Raw genomic sequence first — 16,701 nt, forward strand, 5'->3', positions numbered from 1 at the left:
GGTACACCATGAGTTTGCAAGAGAGCAATGTTGGTTGCAAGCCTTTGCTGCGGATCTTGCTTAAGAATCCATGTCGTGCGTTTAACTGCAGTTACGACATGAGTATGTTCAAGCAAAGGAAAATAGACAATAATGCTGATTATTAAGGAAAGATTCATTCCCTTTCAAATAATGACTTTGCGGAAGAAGGATAATCTTATTCACATTTTTATTTTCGATAATTGGTTTAATTTACTGTATGAGTTTCAATATAATTGGAAGTAAGATTTTTTATACATAATAATAAAATGAAAAAAATTATATAAAAACGGTCCCCGTTCGTTGAACGGGTCCAAAAATCTAGTTGTTACTAAAGAGTCACTAACCCAGGTTTATGTCATCCACGCATCTTCATAATACCATAACAGGCGTAATTAAGTTGGATATTTCAGTATAATACATGCAACCCATGGAAGAAATCTTATAGTGACTTAAATAAAATACCTCAACAAAAACTATGTTTTCATTCAGAAGTACATCTTATACTATAATCTACGAGCAATCAACTCAAAAAGTTAATTGTGCAAAAATCCTATCTTCCACAGAAAACTGTCGCACCTTTCATTTCACCCTTCGGATTCACAATTACTCCAGCATTGTCTGCAAACAAAACAAAACAAAATAGTGAAGAAATGAGAAAATTTCTAACTGTCACACAAGAAATGCCCCCATCATTCAATAGGGATTTTAGTCTGTGTTACAACTATTTATACACTCAGCAGACCCATACCAAATAAAACCCATCAAAAACCAGTGCAAACACATTTTGACACTTAGACATAAGCCACCAGATTGACAGTATTTTTCCACATCATACAAAACAAAATGCAGCATTATTTATTTATGCTTCTATCGCATTGCTACAATTTTGAGATAAATAGCATACCATTTTGGACATATATAGTATTAATTTCTTTTAACGGTGGTTATATATATATATATATATATATATATATATATATATATATATATATATATATATATATATATAACACGTTAGAAGGGTATATGCACACACTTAACACTTGTGAAGTGCATTTAAAGGCATTATTTTACCATGCATACAAAATTTACAAATCACTAGTTTTGAGCACGTGGGCTATGCACGTGTCTGTGCCACAATTTTTTTCAAAATACTCTTAATATTTTTTGCCCCTGAAGTATAACAATTATTACAATGTTATAAAAACAATTATCTTGTAATTTAAGATGCAAAATAGGAACAGAATTGTCTAAATAATTTGTAATGATAGAGACAACTCAATTCAGAATATTATTAATTTCTTTTAACGGTGGTTACCAGTTTTTCTTTCCGTTCAACTCTTCCGAATTATCATCTCAACTGAAGACAACTTCATGCATCTGTTTTTACAAACTATATATATATATACACAATCCGGCTCCTAAAAGGACCTTAAATAAGTACTAAATCTAAAACATCCACAACTTCACTTACAAAATGATTTAAAATCTAATCTTTTGTGTATATGATCTATTAACCATAAAGAACATCTCTACAAAAATTCAACTCGTTTGATATCCTCTAACTTAGATAAAAATTGTTATCCACTGTTGAAAAAAAAATATAATAGTCTAGAAATGTCTAATTTTTGCAATTATTTTTTGTCAATGTTAAGAATTGTCAAACAAGTTGAATTTTTGTAGAGATATTCTTTATGGTTAATAGATCTTATACACAAAATATTAGGTTTTAAATTATTTTATAGGTGAAGTTGTAGGCATTTTAGATTTGGTACTTATTTAAGGTCCTTTTAGGAGCCATGCTATATATATAAGAGTGGGATAGAGGCACAATCACTGTAGCCACATTCTAGGCACAGTCGATCCAATCCACCAATCTATTTTGATATAGTCTATTCTCGGCCGTTGGATATTTTTATAGTTCTGAAAATCAAAACAACTCAATATCAAAATCGATAATCTCACAAAGGGTTTTCTCTCTCCTTCTCTCTCCCCAATTTGCTCCAAATCCAAACCAACCCCTCCAAATTCAACACCTCCAACACAAAATCAAACAACGAATCTGGCATGAGTGCTTCTCCATCCATCTCGCATCCTCCAACAAACTTGCGAAATAGGAAAATAATTGAAAACCCTCACTCTCTCTCCTCGTCTCCTTTAACAGGTTCGTTCTCATCTCTTCTTGTATATAATTTTCTAATAATAATTACTAAATTCATGTTATTGCAGGTCCTAAGAATGTAATTGCGTGCTTCATAGCGCAGCACACAAATTTGTGGGGAGCTATGGTCAGCTACACGATTACTTCTGCTACCAGCATGAGGTACGTCAATTACACTAGCTAGATCGTTGATCTATTACTACAAGAATGACTGAGAGCAACATCCGGATGAACATCAAATGCAACACACATTTTATGTTTTACTTGATGGTATTCAATTCAAATGCAACACACTTTAAGGACAAGATACATAGATAAACTGAAAAACTAATCATAGACTTGATAGATCTAATAAGAGGCTCCCTCTACCAAGCCATACCAGCAGGATCACTGCCTGATTATCCCCTTCTATAATGAAAGAAGAAGCTTGGAATGTTGATGCTAGATGAATTGCAGTTTCTACAGCAATGAGTTATGCTTCCTCTGCATCTCTCGCCTTGTAGGTTCTGAAGATTGCTCCTAGTCCTTTACCTTCCATGTCCCAAGCTATAGCACCTGCTGCTCTTGCTCCTCTTCCCCCTTCCCTATCATATGCAACATGTCATACTCCTTAAAAGGTTAATGTTTCCCACACATTATCACCCTCTAAGAAATTAAGTTGTCATAAGTTGCGTGCATAAGACCATAAGTGCATAACATGCTTAATGAGGCAGAAAAAGGCAGCACCATGCATCTATGTTATTCAAGAATGGAAGTAGCATGAACTTTATTTGAGTGCCCTCTCGGACTAGCTTGCACCATAAAGATTGCATCACAACCGCTCAGTACTAATTAGTTATTTAAAATGGTATTGTAGTAAGATTTACCTTCTCTGCATTGAGCTATTTCCATAAAGAGCTGTAAAAAAGAAAAAGATAACCTGTAGAGAAAAAGACGAAGTTTTCTCTATTTGGGCTTGAGCGCACCCTAGCGCCTTTTGCCCTGGACAAAGGCTGGTGGTCACCATGTTCATGTAGTCGAACTCCAGCTCTCTTCAACAAGACTCCTCTTGACTTTCACCTTTTGAGATGCCGGGTCGCTACCTACAAGATTTCAAAGACGAATTTGACTTATTTCGGAAGTTTTCTGAAATAGTAGTGCTCGACTTTGCCTTGCCGAGAGCGCAGGTCGCGCCCTACCGTATTTCAGCACGAATTTGACTTATTTCGGAAGTTTTCTAAAATAGTATAAATATAGATTTTTTCTGTAGAAACCTAACTTTTCCAAAACCAAGAAAGTGAGAGATTATAAGAAATCAATTCTTTGTGAGTTGAGTGTTCATTATTTGTGAGTGAATTGAGAAACTTGTAATCTATTACTCTGGACATCTAGTAAAGCTTGGAACTCGCAGTGTGGACGTAGGCAAATTGCCGAACCACGATATATCTCGTCTTGTGGTTTGTTCTTCTTTTACATTAATTGTTTTACTTTAGATACTTGTTATTTGATATTGAGAAGTATTTGATACTTTGGAGGGTGTTGAAGTTTTGTCTAGTCTAGTAAGAAGGATCGATCCTTGTGTAGGATTGATCTATTGTAGTGGGTAACGTTGTTTCCGCAGTGTTATATTCACAACAATTGGTATCAGAGCGTATGTTTATGACTTAGGAATTTGTGTAGACAAGGTGTTCGATTAAATTCCTGAGTTAAAGTTTTTTTTTTTTTTTTTTGGTTATTGTGTGTAACTTGAAAAAATGGCTCCCAAGATGTCAAATGCTAAGTTTGAAGTAGAGAAGTTTAATAGGAAGAATAATTTTGAGATTTGGAGAATCCAAGTAAGGGACATCCTCATCCAACAAGGTTTGCATATGGCTTTAAAGGGAATTAAATCTAAGGCGGCGAGTATGAGTGATGATGATTGGGAAGAGTTCGATCTACAGGCTTGTTCATCAATCCGGTTGTGTCTTCTTGCTAATGAGGTTATGTATAGTGTGATGGGAGAAGATACCGCTGTCGGTATTTGGCTCGAGCTAGAGTCTATGTATATGACCAAGAGCATGACTAACAAGATATACCTTAAGAAGTGTATTTATCGGTACATGATGGTGGATGGTTCAACGATGCAAGAGCACGTTAGTGAGTTCCGTCGACGCCTAGCGGATTATTTTAATGTTGGCATGAAGATGGATGATGAGGATCAAACGGCATGTTTAATATTCTCTTTGCCATAAAGCTATGAGCATCTAATGACTAACTTTATGAACAAAGAAGATGTAGATCTCGACAAATTTCAAACTGTGCTTCTTTCTTATGAGTTGATGAAGAAGACACGAGTTGAGAATAACATTGATGCAGGATAGGGGCTAGTGGCAAGAGAAAATTCGTATGGACAGAATTCTACAAGCAATGAGAATTCTAGGTCAAACATGTACAGTGCTACAATTGCGATGAAAATGGACATTACAAAAGTAATTGTCCTCACCCGAAGAAAGAGAACAAGAGAGATGGTCAGAAGAAAGGTAAGGCAAAAATTGAGGCAAGTTATGCTTCAGGCTCTGAAGGGGATGAGTTCAGTCTTTGTGTGTCCACACAAGATTATATGACCGAAAGGTGAATTCTTGATTATGGATGCTCTTATTATATGTGCCCGAATAGAAAGTGATTTACTTCTTATGAGAGCATTGATGGTGGTTCCGTTTTGATGGGTAATGACGTTGCTTGTAAGACGGTAGGAATGGGAACTATACGGGTCAAGATGTATGATGGTGTAGTGAGGACTTTAATTGATGTGAGACATGTTCCTGAGCTAAAGAAAAGTCTTATTTCTCTTGGTACCTTGGATTCCAAAGGCCACAAGTTTGTGGGCGAAGGTGGAGTCCTAAATATTGTTAATGACTCTTTAGTTGTTATGAAGGGTAAAAAACATGGAACCTTGTATACTCTGATAGGTAGTACGGTGATATGCGATATAGCAGTAGGTGCATGTAGTAATGATTCTGAGTGTACTAAGATATGACATTTGCGTTTAGGGCATATGAGTGAAAAAGGTTTGTCTGAGTTGTGCAAGTGAAGGTTCTTGAAGAATTTGAAGAAGCCAAGTATGGGGTTCTGTGAGCATTGTGTTTATGGGAAGCAGTGCAGAGTCAAGTTCAAGTTAAGCAAGCACACGACAACAGGCATTCTTAACTATGTGCATACGGATGTTTGGGGACCCTCTAGGGTGGCTTCAAAGGGAGGTAACCGCTATTATGTCTCATTCATTGATGATCATACTCACTATATATGTGTGGGTGTATATGCTAAAATCGAAAGATGAAGTGTTTGAGACATTTAAGAAGTGGAAGACAAGGGTTGAGAATCGCACAGATAGGAAGGTAAAGACATTACGGTCTGACAATGGTACTCATGAGTATACTTATGGACCTTTCCAAGAGTTTTGTACGCAACATGGAATTGCTAGACACTGGACAGTCAGGGGCACGCCATAGCAGAATGGAATGACAGAGAGGATGAATAGAACCTTGCTTGAAAGAGCGAGATGTTTGCTGTCTAATGCCAGTCTAGGCAAAGAGTATTGGGCGATCACGTGTCCATGGCGTGTTACCTCGCATAATAGGTCACCCGATTACGGCCTATAGATTGTAGGACACCTTATAAGGTGTGGTCGTAATTACCGGTGATTATAGTATTTTCATGTGTTTTGGATCGACTGACTTACTACCATGTGAGGGAAAACAAGCTAGATCCTAGAGCTAAGAAGGCCATATTCTTAGGCTTCGCAAATGGGGTAAAGGGGATACGATTGTGGTGTCTAGAAGACAACAAGTTCCGATCGGCCGAGAGATGTTACCTTTGATGAGACTTCCGTGTTATCTTTCAATAAGCCGGAAGTAGCTGGGCAGAATGGTGAGTCTATATAAGTTCAAGCTAATGAGCTTGAGTTGTCCGATGCGGATGAGATGACCGGTTAGATCATGATGAGGTACCAAATCATAGAACCACACAAAGAATGAAAAGAAGAGCAAGAGCATCCGCAACTTATAGTGGTTGACCCTAGGCCAAAGAGACAAGTTAAAGAAATGCACAAGTGTGGGCAACGAGAAGCCGGTGAAACACTATAGTCAGGTGGATTTAGTGGCATATGAGCCAGATAGTTTCAAGGAAGCTGTTAGAGATGCTCATTACAGAGATTGGTTGGTAGCTATGCAAGCAGAGATGGAATCTCTTGATAAAAATCACACATGGGACCTAGTTTTATTGCCAAAGGGCAAAAGGACTATCGGCAGTAAATGGGTGTTCAGAAAGAAAGAGGTCCTTCCTAAGTCGACAGTACTGGGTACAAGGCAAGAGTGGTAGCAAAGGGTTTTTCACAGAAGGAAGGAGTCGACTACAATGAGGTATTTTCCCCGGTGGTCAAACATACGTCCATTCGTGTGTTATTGAGTTTAGTTGCTCACTTCGACTTGGAGTTAGAGCAACTTGATGTAAAAATTGTTTTCTTGCATGGGGACTTGGAGGAAGAGATCTATATGAGACAACCTGAAGTGTTTGTCGTTACTGAGAAAGAAGATCATACGCCCTGAAGTGTTCATGATGCAACATGAGTACACCCAAAGTAAGTATGATTGTTGTGTTTACTTTCGTAGGCTTCGTCGTAATGACTTCATCTATCTCCTGTTTTATGTGGATGACATGCTTATTGCTTCCAAAAGCATGGTGGAGATAGACAAGTTGAATCTCAACTTAGCTCTGAGTTTGAGATGAAAGACTTAGGTGGAGCCAAGAAGATATTGGGCATAGAGATTGACAGAGATAAGCAGAAGTGACGTATAGTTGTATCTCAGAAGAAATACCTTCAGAAAATACTTTCGCATTTTGGTATGGAGAATGCAAAGTCGATTTCTACGCCTTTGGTTGGGCATTTTAGGCTTTCAGCTAAGTTCTCTCCTAGTTTGGTGGAAGAACAAAAGCTTATGGCACATGTTCCTTATGCTAATGCAGTGGGCAGTTTGATGTATGCTATGGTGTGCACATGCCCAGACATTTCATAGACAGTTAGTGTTATAAGCAGGTATATGGCTAATCTTGGGAGGCAGTGAAATGGGTATTAAGGTACTTGAAGGGTACCTTGGATGTGGGATTAGTTTATGGTGGAGGCACTTGTTATGTCAGTAGATATGTGGATTCAGATTATGCAGGTGATCTAGATAGACAACTTTTGGTTTTTCTTCTTATCAGTATCCACAAGATAGGGAGCAAACCTCGATAAGTCATTAAACTTGGTCACATACCCAGTTACAGACTTCCCGTCTTGAGTCAACTCAGAGAACTGTTGAGCCAACTGCTCTTTTACTGCCTCAGGAATGAACTTACTCTCAAATCTAACCTTGAAGTCCTCCCAAGTCAAAGTTTTAGTGTCCAGACTAGGGGTGAGAGCTCGCCACCAAAACCTAGCAGCGTCATCAAGTTGGTGAGCTGCCAACTCCTGCTTCTGAACCTCAGTAAGCTGCATACGCTCAAATACATTTTCACAACTTTGAATCCAAGACTCCGCTGCAATCGCATTTCCAACACCAGTAAATCGCTGCCCACCAAGAGTACCAAACTCCTTATTGCGCTTAGCAAAAGGATCTTCCTGAACTTGATGGTTATTTTGCATAGCCTGCAACAACTGATTCAACTGTCCTCCTGACATCTGTACTGGAGTGTTTACTGCAGGTCCAGTAGTATTACCATTATGTGTCTCAACCATGATCTACAATTTCAAACAAAACTCCCGTTAATATTCACATATTTCCAAAACTCTCAACACTATAACCCATATTCCACATCCGAGGATCACTTAGACTTTCTAAATCTAAGCTAACCTAGGCTCTGATACCAAAATGTCACAGCCCGAATTTCTAAAAAATTATAAAGTAAATATTTGAAATATAAATATCTCAAACATCACTCGGTTCAATTGTCTAAAAACCCAGGCTATGACGGGGTGGATACAACAAATACAAAACCCTAAAAGCCATATCATAAAAGAAACAACTTAAACTGCACAATCCCCATAATTTTTCCACTATCACTTTATTAAGTTATCTCCCGTCCAAACAAAACATCTAACAGACTCTCTGAATAATAGTTCTCACTACCATGTTCTCATGTCATGCTAAAAAAAGATAAACTACGTTATTACATCCTTTCAATAAGAATCGGACCTAATAAAATAACCAACTGAGTGCTCCAAACAAGAATCCAAATCACACGCCGTAGTTCCACTGCCTTCCACCTATGTTCCCAAGAACACACCCACGTTGCCAAAACAAAACAAACATGGGTCAGCAAAAATGGAATTTGCTAGTATGAGTAGACTAACCACATATAAACATTTCAAATCTTTACTTATCCAACTAACACTTTAAATCTATCATAACCTAATCATTCTCAGCTTGGAAGACAGGTAGTTCCGTCATCTCAACCGGCATAGTTTCTTCCCAAGCAAAACTTCCATTATATTAACACATTCTAATAACTCGTTTTAATATCTAATTAATTGAATTAAAACTTACCGATATCCATTTCCAGTATAAGGGTAGGACCCAGCGTCCTGCCTGAAAATATTATTAAGTCCTACCCTCCCCGCAAAAAAAAAGTTAAAACTTGTATATAACAATATAGATATCCTATAGGTATTCCAAAGTAAGCCCAAACACACTCGCATAATCAAATCAATTTCTCTTATCAATTAATCAATTACTTTTCTTATACGCCCACCCTTTAGTACGTATACCTATTCCACGATTTGCATTCCACACATTTGCCAAATCACACATTCTTGTGTGCCTCTCTCCCACCGAATACCACAATATCATAGCCACCTTTGGGCTTTCATACACATATATTTCATGGCTTGTTTGGGCCAAAACTTCGGTCATTCATGGCACATTCAATGAATACCTTAGGTCATTCCCGCCACATTCAAGGAATACCTATCATATCACTAACGAGCTATTCATGGCACATTCAATGAATGCCCTGGGTCATTTCCGCCACATTTAAGGAATACCCAACCCTACATTCCCGTACACTCAAGGAATACAACTAATCCGCAAGGCGAATACCTTAGTTCCTCTCTAGGGCAGTTCAAACAATCTGGTCATTCATGGCACATTCAATGAATACCCGGGTCATTCATGGCACATTCAATGAATACCCATTTATAACGCTAACGTGCCATTTATGACACATTCAATAAATGTCCACCTAACATATGACATCATCAGTCATAAAACTCATTTCCAAAACTTGAGGCGTGGAGAGTTCTAAAATGGTGTAGTAAATTTGTTTACACATTTTTGAACTTTATTGCATATATTATTTCAGAGAACGAAGGAGTATCTTGTTTCTTGTCTTTTTGGTTTACGCATTATTAATTACATTGATGTATAAGTGTCATAACGTTGTATATCGTAAAAGACTAAAATATCACATAGTAGTCAATACACGTACACAAGTATACATAGAAAGGTTTTAGCCTAAAGCCAAACATGCTACTAGTCCTAGACATATCCTAATAGACCGAATCATAATCCGAGTTAAAAGTCAAATTGGGTCAACTGGTCAAAATCAACCTTGGTCAACAGACAAAGTCAACCTGCCCATGGTCAATAGCAGTCAACCATCCACTGGTCAACAACAGTCAACCAGACCTAAACTCCTCTAACCCAAAAGCCCAAAGCGTAAGGCCCAAAGTCTAAACTTAAGTCCAAAATGAAAAATCTAAAATTTAAAACACATAAGCCCACCCACGATTTGGCCCAAGCCCAAATCAAAATTCACTGTTCATCTTCTTCCTCACAACACCTCCCTCCACTTCCGATACCACCCGGCCGCCCGACCACTCGTCAGCCCTCCCCACCTAACCGAAAATACTCCCCTTCAAAACCCCTATAACATTTACAAAAGCAATAACCTCAATTCTTAATTTCGAAATCCTTCAACCAAAACTAGATCTGAAATTTCTATACCATTAACGCCTCCTCGAGCTTCTTCAAAGACACCAAATTTCAACCCAACCCCAACCACCGATACTAAACCCGTCCTCCATCTCTAAAACCCCGACATCAACCAAATCAAAAACAACCCACACACAACAGTATAACAGTTCAACGATATAGTCTCGCGCCGCCATCAGCTCTCTCTCTAGCGCCCAATTAAACATCAATAATAAAAAACCAACTAACAGTATAACATCACAACAAAATTTCTAACAAAACAATCAGTCAAACACATCAAAGAATAGGACGCTTTGGTTCTGAGGTTGACGCCAATAACAACCAGTTTCAAGGCTCGACAACCTCCCGAACCCACAACTCTCCATCCAACCAAAGCACGAATACATAAATCGTCCAGTTTGTTTATAGCCAGCAATCAATTTACTACCCTCATTTTTTATCCACTTCTGTATATAGGTTCTTCAAAGTTATATACTTAGTTAACACTAAATAGTATATCGTACTGACTAAACAAAACATCATGTGAACAGTACCTCACATCATGAAATCTACAGTAAACAAGAAATAAAAAAAACATAAAATATCTACTCACAGTTATAAACCGAACAGCTTTCCGAAAGCGGAAAAACCACGAAAGACCGAAGTCGACTGTCGCGTGAAAAAGACGATCTTCCTTGTTCAAAACCCTTTTTCTTTTTTTCCAGTAAAACTCCCCCTTTTTTTTTTCTAAAACTCTCGCTGTGTTTTTTTCCCAAAAACTTTACGTGAGAACACTCCTTTTTTTTATGTTTTTAGAAACCTTCCCGAAAAACAAGGATAACACTTATCTAGTTACTTACGAAACTTTTATCCCTAAGCTGATAGTTATCATATATCTGTTTTATCTATTTTCATTATTATTATTATTATTATTATTATTAAAGGAAAACAAAATAAAAAGACGGGGTGTTATATAGCCCTTCGGGGCAGTTGATTGCGATTCTTTCTTGATGGATGTCTTCGGCTCAATTTTATGTGTTAAAACATCACCGAGGTAGAGAATGTAGAGAAAAAGACGAAGTTTTCTCTATTTAGGCTTGAGCGCCTACCGGCTCCTTTTTTACAAGGACAAAGGTCGGGTCGCTTTTTATGTCTTGGTCGAACTCCAGACTCTTCAGTGCACCCTGCGCTCGACTTTGCCTTGCCGAGAGCGCGGGTCGCGTCCTACCGTATTTCAACATGAATTTGACTTATTTTGGAAGTTTTCTGAAATAGTATAAATATAGATTTTTTCTGTAGAAACCTAACTTTTCCAAAACCAAGAAAGTGAGAGATTATAAGAGAGCAATTCTTTGTGAGTTGAGTGTTCATTCTTTGTGAGTTGAGTGTTCATTCTTTGTGAGTGAATTGAGAGACTTGTAATATGTTACTCTGGACATCTAGTAAAGCTTGGAACTCGCAGTGTGGACGTAGGCAAATTGCCGAACCACGATATATCTCGTCTTGTGGTTTGTTCTTCTTTTACATTAATTGTTTTACTTTAGATATTTGTTATTTGATATTGAGAAGTGTTGGGATTACTTTGGAGGGTGTTGAAGTCTTGTCTAGTAAGAAGGATCGATCCTTGTGTAGGATTAATCTATTGTAGTGGATAACGTTGTTTCCACAGTGTTATACTCACAACAGAACCTGAAATAGGAAATGGAGAATTTGAAGCTTATCAATATTTCTCATCTTCATCCTTGATTCAATTAACGGTTGAATCTTCTTTGGTGGTGTACTTGTGTATTTTGAAAAGTTCAACATATGTGTTTTTGTTCTCTCTAATCTATTATTAGAGCAACAAAATAAACTAATAAGTAAAAGAGGAATGCTAGCGAGCCCATTACCTTGGTGATGGGTTCCGAGCCACTCCACTAAAAAAAACAATAAAGTTTGAGCATGTCTTCAGTGCGCAGGTCGTATGGTGCACAGGTAATATTGGGCCTTTGGATCAGTACTTTGCCATTAAATACACACGCACCCTTTGGTATGAGTGGCCGAGATGTAATGGCGCACCATACATCTCGCACACAATAAACTCCTCTATTTCTCCAACTTTCTAAAATTTCATCTAAATCTTTTTTTCATCTCTCAATTTAATCTTGTGTATGCAAAAATATTGCATCAATTTCCAATTTATAACAACCAAGAATAACGAATTTGTTTATATGGAATTTCTTTCAAATCTTCAATTCATCTTCTTCTCCTTTTTTGTACTTCTATATGATTAAAGCTTACAAATTTTAAAACATATAGACCAAATTCATATAAGATTTAACTTCTAAGAGAAGTACAACAAATTTCAAATTATTGTGTACACTTATCATTACAAATCCCTAATATCACAATTATTTTTTTTACAATTCCATTCATTTACTTGATAATGTTCTCAATTTCATTCAAAATATCATTATTCATTAATTTCTACAACTTCAATTGTTAGTTTTTACTTTCTTAGGGTTTAAGAATCTAAGCAATCACCAATTATTGTCAATTGAGAAAGATCCCTAATCACAAATTTCACAATTGAATTCCCCATAAAGGGACCGGTATTTTTTTTTTTTTTTTTTTTGAAAGAAAAATCACAAATTGATGAATAGGTGAAGTTAATTTTTTTTCGTCCTTTAGAGCATTTGCAATGCAGGTGATAGTTTTCACCCCCTCTATCACCGCCACCTCCTCACTTTTCACCCCCTCTATCACCAACCCGGTGATAAACAAGGTGAAGCTGTGCAATGCAAAGGTGATAAAAAATATCTCGGACGGGATGTTGGATTCCGTTTGGACATAAAAATTGAAAAAACACTCCGGACGGAATGAAACATCCCGTCTGAAATTTAAAAAAAATCGAAAAAAAACCGAAAAAATCATGCGAGACGGAATCTAACATCCCGTCCGAAAAAAAAAACCCATTTTTTAAAAAAACACGAGGCGAATCCAACATCCCGTCCGGTTAACAAGTCGATGATAAACTTCGGTGGAAGGTTTAGCTTGTTTTGAACTCGGGAAAACTATCACCGAGTTTATCACCCAAAGATGGCACAGCACTTTTAGAGGAAAGTAGGTGATAGTTATCACTTCCCCCCCTCTATCACCTGCATTGCAAATGCTCTTAGTAGTGGCTTGGAACCCATCTCCTTGGTGATGGCCTTGCTAGAGATAAATATTACCTTGTTCTTGAACTAATGCCCTGATTGCTGTGTTTATTTCATCTATTGCTGATGGAGTAGTAATACCAATACATTAGGGACAATTATGAGGATTGATAATCTTATCGGAATCAATGAACGCGCAACATATTCCAACCTCACAACATTTGTTCTTGAGGTACAAATAATCGTTGAAAGGTCTACCATCCGCATGTAAGGTGACAAGACGTACATCTTTGTTTTTTTATAGCCCTCCGAACCCCGCTAAAGGTCTCCAATAATCTTTGATGTGTACGTTCCTCCTCTACCAAGTTTCCAATCGCTTCACATAGCTCAATGCCCTGTCTTACCCATAAATCTCAACATTAACATAGTAACCATTAATGAGGATATCATTCCATGTTTCTTTGTTTAAATAAACATTTATGTATCTTTTTGAGAAATATTGAATACTAATTTGATGAGAAGAGTGTAATACTCTTCTCCCTTAGCATTGTATTTCACACGTCCGTGCTAGATCAGCGAAAGAGAATACTGATTTGGCAAAAAACACTGTCTTTTTAGAAACACAGTCAACTAAAGGGACAAAGAAATCTTTTGAAGTTGTGGAGAGACAAAACTCATCTCTCTCTGTCAGATCTTGGACTGGGAAGGGATCTCGGAGAGGTGTATGTGTTTGGACGATCTAACCCAAAACAAATAGTCCCATAAGAAAATAATATTATTAACAAAATACAAACCCATTAAGAAAAGATACAATCTATATTGGCACTAAACAAGCCCAATAAGCCTACTTTGTAAAAAAAAATGTGCGGCATTTATCTATTTTAGAAAATAAAAAGTCAAAGTTACAACTCAAAAGGAAAATGGTCAACATACCCTCGATGGTTGTGAATTTTCGTTCCTTCTCCAATGTTCGCTATCCTGCCAAAACAAAACAAAACAAAACAAATCATAGGAGAGAGAGAGTCAACATGATGATATGAGATGAGATTTGAAATTTTTTATACGGTCTATATTGGTACTAAACAAGCCCAATAAGCCGACTTCGTAAAAAAGGTGTCGCATTTATCTATTTTTAGGAAAAAAAAAAGTTACCCAAAAAGAAGGGTAAACATACCTTCGATTGGTTGTGAATCTTTGCTCCTTCTCTAATGTTTGCTATCCTACCAAAACAAAATAAATCAGGAGAGAGAGAGAGATGTGAAAATTTTGATATAGTCTATATTGGTACTAAACAAGCCCAATAAGCCGACTTCGTAAAAGGTGCCGCATTTATCTATTTTTAGGGGGGTGGGGGAGTTAAGGTTATCCAACCCAAAAAGAAAAGAGTAAACATACCATCTGGTTGTGAATCTTCGCTCCTTCTCCAATGTTCGCTATCCTGCCAAAACAAAACAAAACATGAGAGAGAGAGAGTCACATGATGATATTGTTAGAAAAATAGATTTGTACAAATCCATTGAGATATGAATGAGTTATTTGTCTCCCAAGTTACCCCACTTGAGATAAAATGGGTTTCTCTTGAAACAGTACGTAAAGTTCTTGAAACAGTACGTAAGGTGAGAAAAACTTTTTCGAAATGGTGCACTGGTTCGAAATAGGGCATTATGCCGAAAAAGTGCGACCTTTCAAAATATGCACTGGTTCGAAACAGTGCATCATGCCGAAAAAGTGTAACCTTTCGAAATAGGCACTGGTTCGAAACAGTGCTATATGCCGAAATAGTGTGTTCTTTCGAAACATATGACTTTTCAAAAAGTTGCTTACTTTTTCCCAAGAGTCACTGTGTTGTTTCGAAGAGGCACCACTCACCTATAAATAGTGGATGAATTTGGAGAGAAAGACACACCAGATCACATAGAGTTTTGATCTTTCTCTTCTCCCTCTGTTCTTAGTCAAATACTATGTTGTGTTCGCTGATTCTATAGAATTGAAGTGCTAGCTTTCTATAGAAGGAAATCCGTTCTATCTTGGGAGACAGTTTCCCATCAACCTTCAAGCACCGTGAGGGAGAAAATCTGTCTTAAGGACATAGTGATCATCACTAAGCTCGGATTTAATAATTGGTAAATTAAGTTCATTAGTTGAACTAAAGGTTTGTTTATGATATATTTGTTATATCAATTTGATTTTCTTGTTTACTTAACAATAAGTATATTTTTTGAAATAAATTTCCTACAAACTTAAGACAGATTTTTTATTGTCTTGAATTAATTTGGTTGAATTAATTTTGGCTATACTTAATGTTTAGTACAAATGCACTAACAATTTTGAAGCGGATTTCGTTCTTTATTAGTAAAGACGTTAGCAGAAAAGATTGTAATGTGGCAGAAAATTTTATCACCATAAATATTGGATTTGACGCATGGAATTGGTACAAATATCAGGACGAAACGGTGAAGAACTGAAGTCATTCATTGGTTCCAGTATTGAACCGACACAAAGGAAATTTGATAGTAGCTCGCTTAAACCATTTTCAAGTCATTCTTGGAATGAACTTTTTGAAAGAGAACAAGGTGGTAGTAATGACACACTTGGGGGGAATTATGATCCAAGATTCCGAGAATCCTTGTTTCATTCCAAATGTTAGGAATGGCTGGTGCTAAAAGGGTTCTAAAAATATTTTATTATTTGTAAGATGTATGTGTTTTACTATTGCGCCAAAGAGTGCCAATAAAGAAGATTGTTTAAGATATTGTTCTGTAAGCATACTTGTCAGCAAAATTGAGGTCTTAAAAGTGTTTCGACACTATATGAATGATATGTGACATTCTTTAACAAGATGCATCACTTGCTAAACATATATGTAAATGGTTTTCCAATTTATTGACTTTGTCATGAGAAATTGGAAAATGTGGGGGATTATGAATCTCCTTGAATTAATTAATTTAAAATTGGAAATTTGTTGAAGCATTACTCAGAAGACATCAAATGTAGTGTTTTACTCTAAGAGAGATGCATAAATTTCTTGGAAATCCTCAAGGCAAACGTGCATAGCAAGGTCCACTATGGAATCAAAATTCATAGCGTTGGACAAGGCTGGAGAAGAAGCTGAGTGGTTTCAAAATTTTTTAGAGGATATTCCAAACTGGGCTAAACCTGTGCCAGCAGTGTGTATACACTATGACAGCCAATCTGCTATTGGTAGAGCACAAAGTAGCATATATAACGGGAAGTCTCGACACATACGTTGTAGACATAACACCGTTAGACAATTGCTCTCAAATAGAGTTATCTCAATTAACTATGTAAGGTCAAAAGATAATATTGTGGCTCCGCTTACAAAAGGTTTAATAAGAGAGCAAGTTGAAAGATTATCAAGGGGAATGGGCTTAAAGCCTTTGAGATAATGAACCAAGAG

The 16,701-nt window shown here is 37.0% G+C and overlaps 1 long non-coding RNA gene across 2 annotated transcripts in view; it reads left to right on the forward strand.

Annotated features, from left to right (window-relative positions):
* The window catches only part of LOC147505112 (uncharacterized), a 41,470-nt gene that overhangs the window by 14,316 nt on the left and 10,453 nt on the right, over positions 1 to 16,701 (forward strand). The gene's annotated exons all lie outside the window — the stretch shown is intronic.

This window comes from Coptis chinensis, chromosome 4 (genome assembly GCF_015680905.1).
Source record: "Coptis chinensis isolate HL-2020 chromosome 4, ASM1568090v1, whole genome shotgun sequence".
Lineage (NCBI taxonomy): Eukaryota > Viridiplantae > Streptophyta > Magnoliopsida > Ranunculales > Ranunculaceae > Coptis > Coptis chinensis.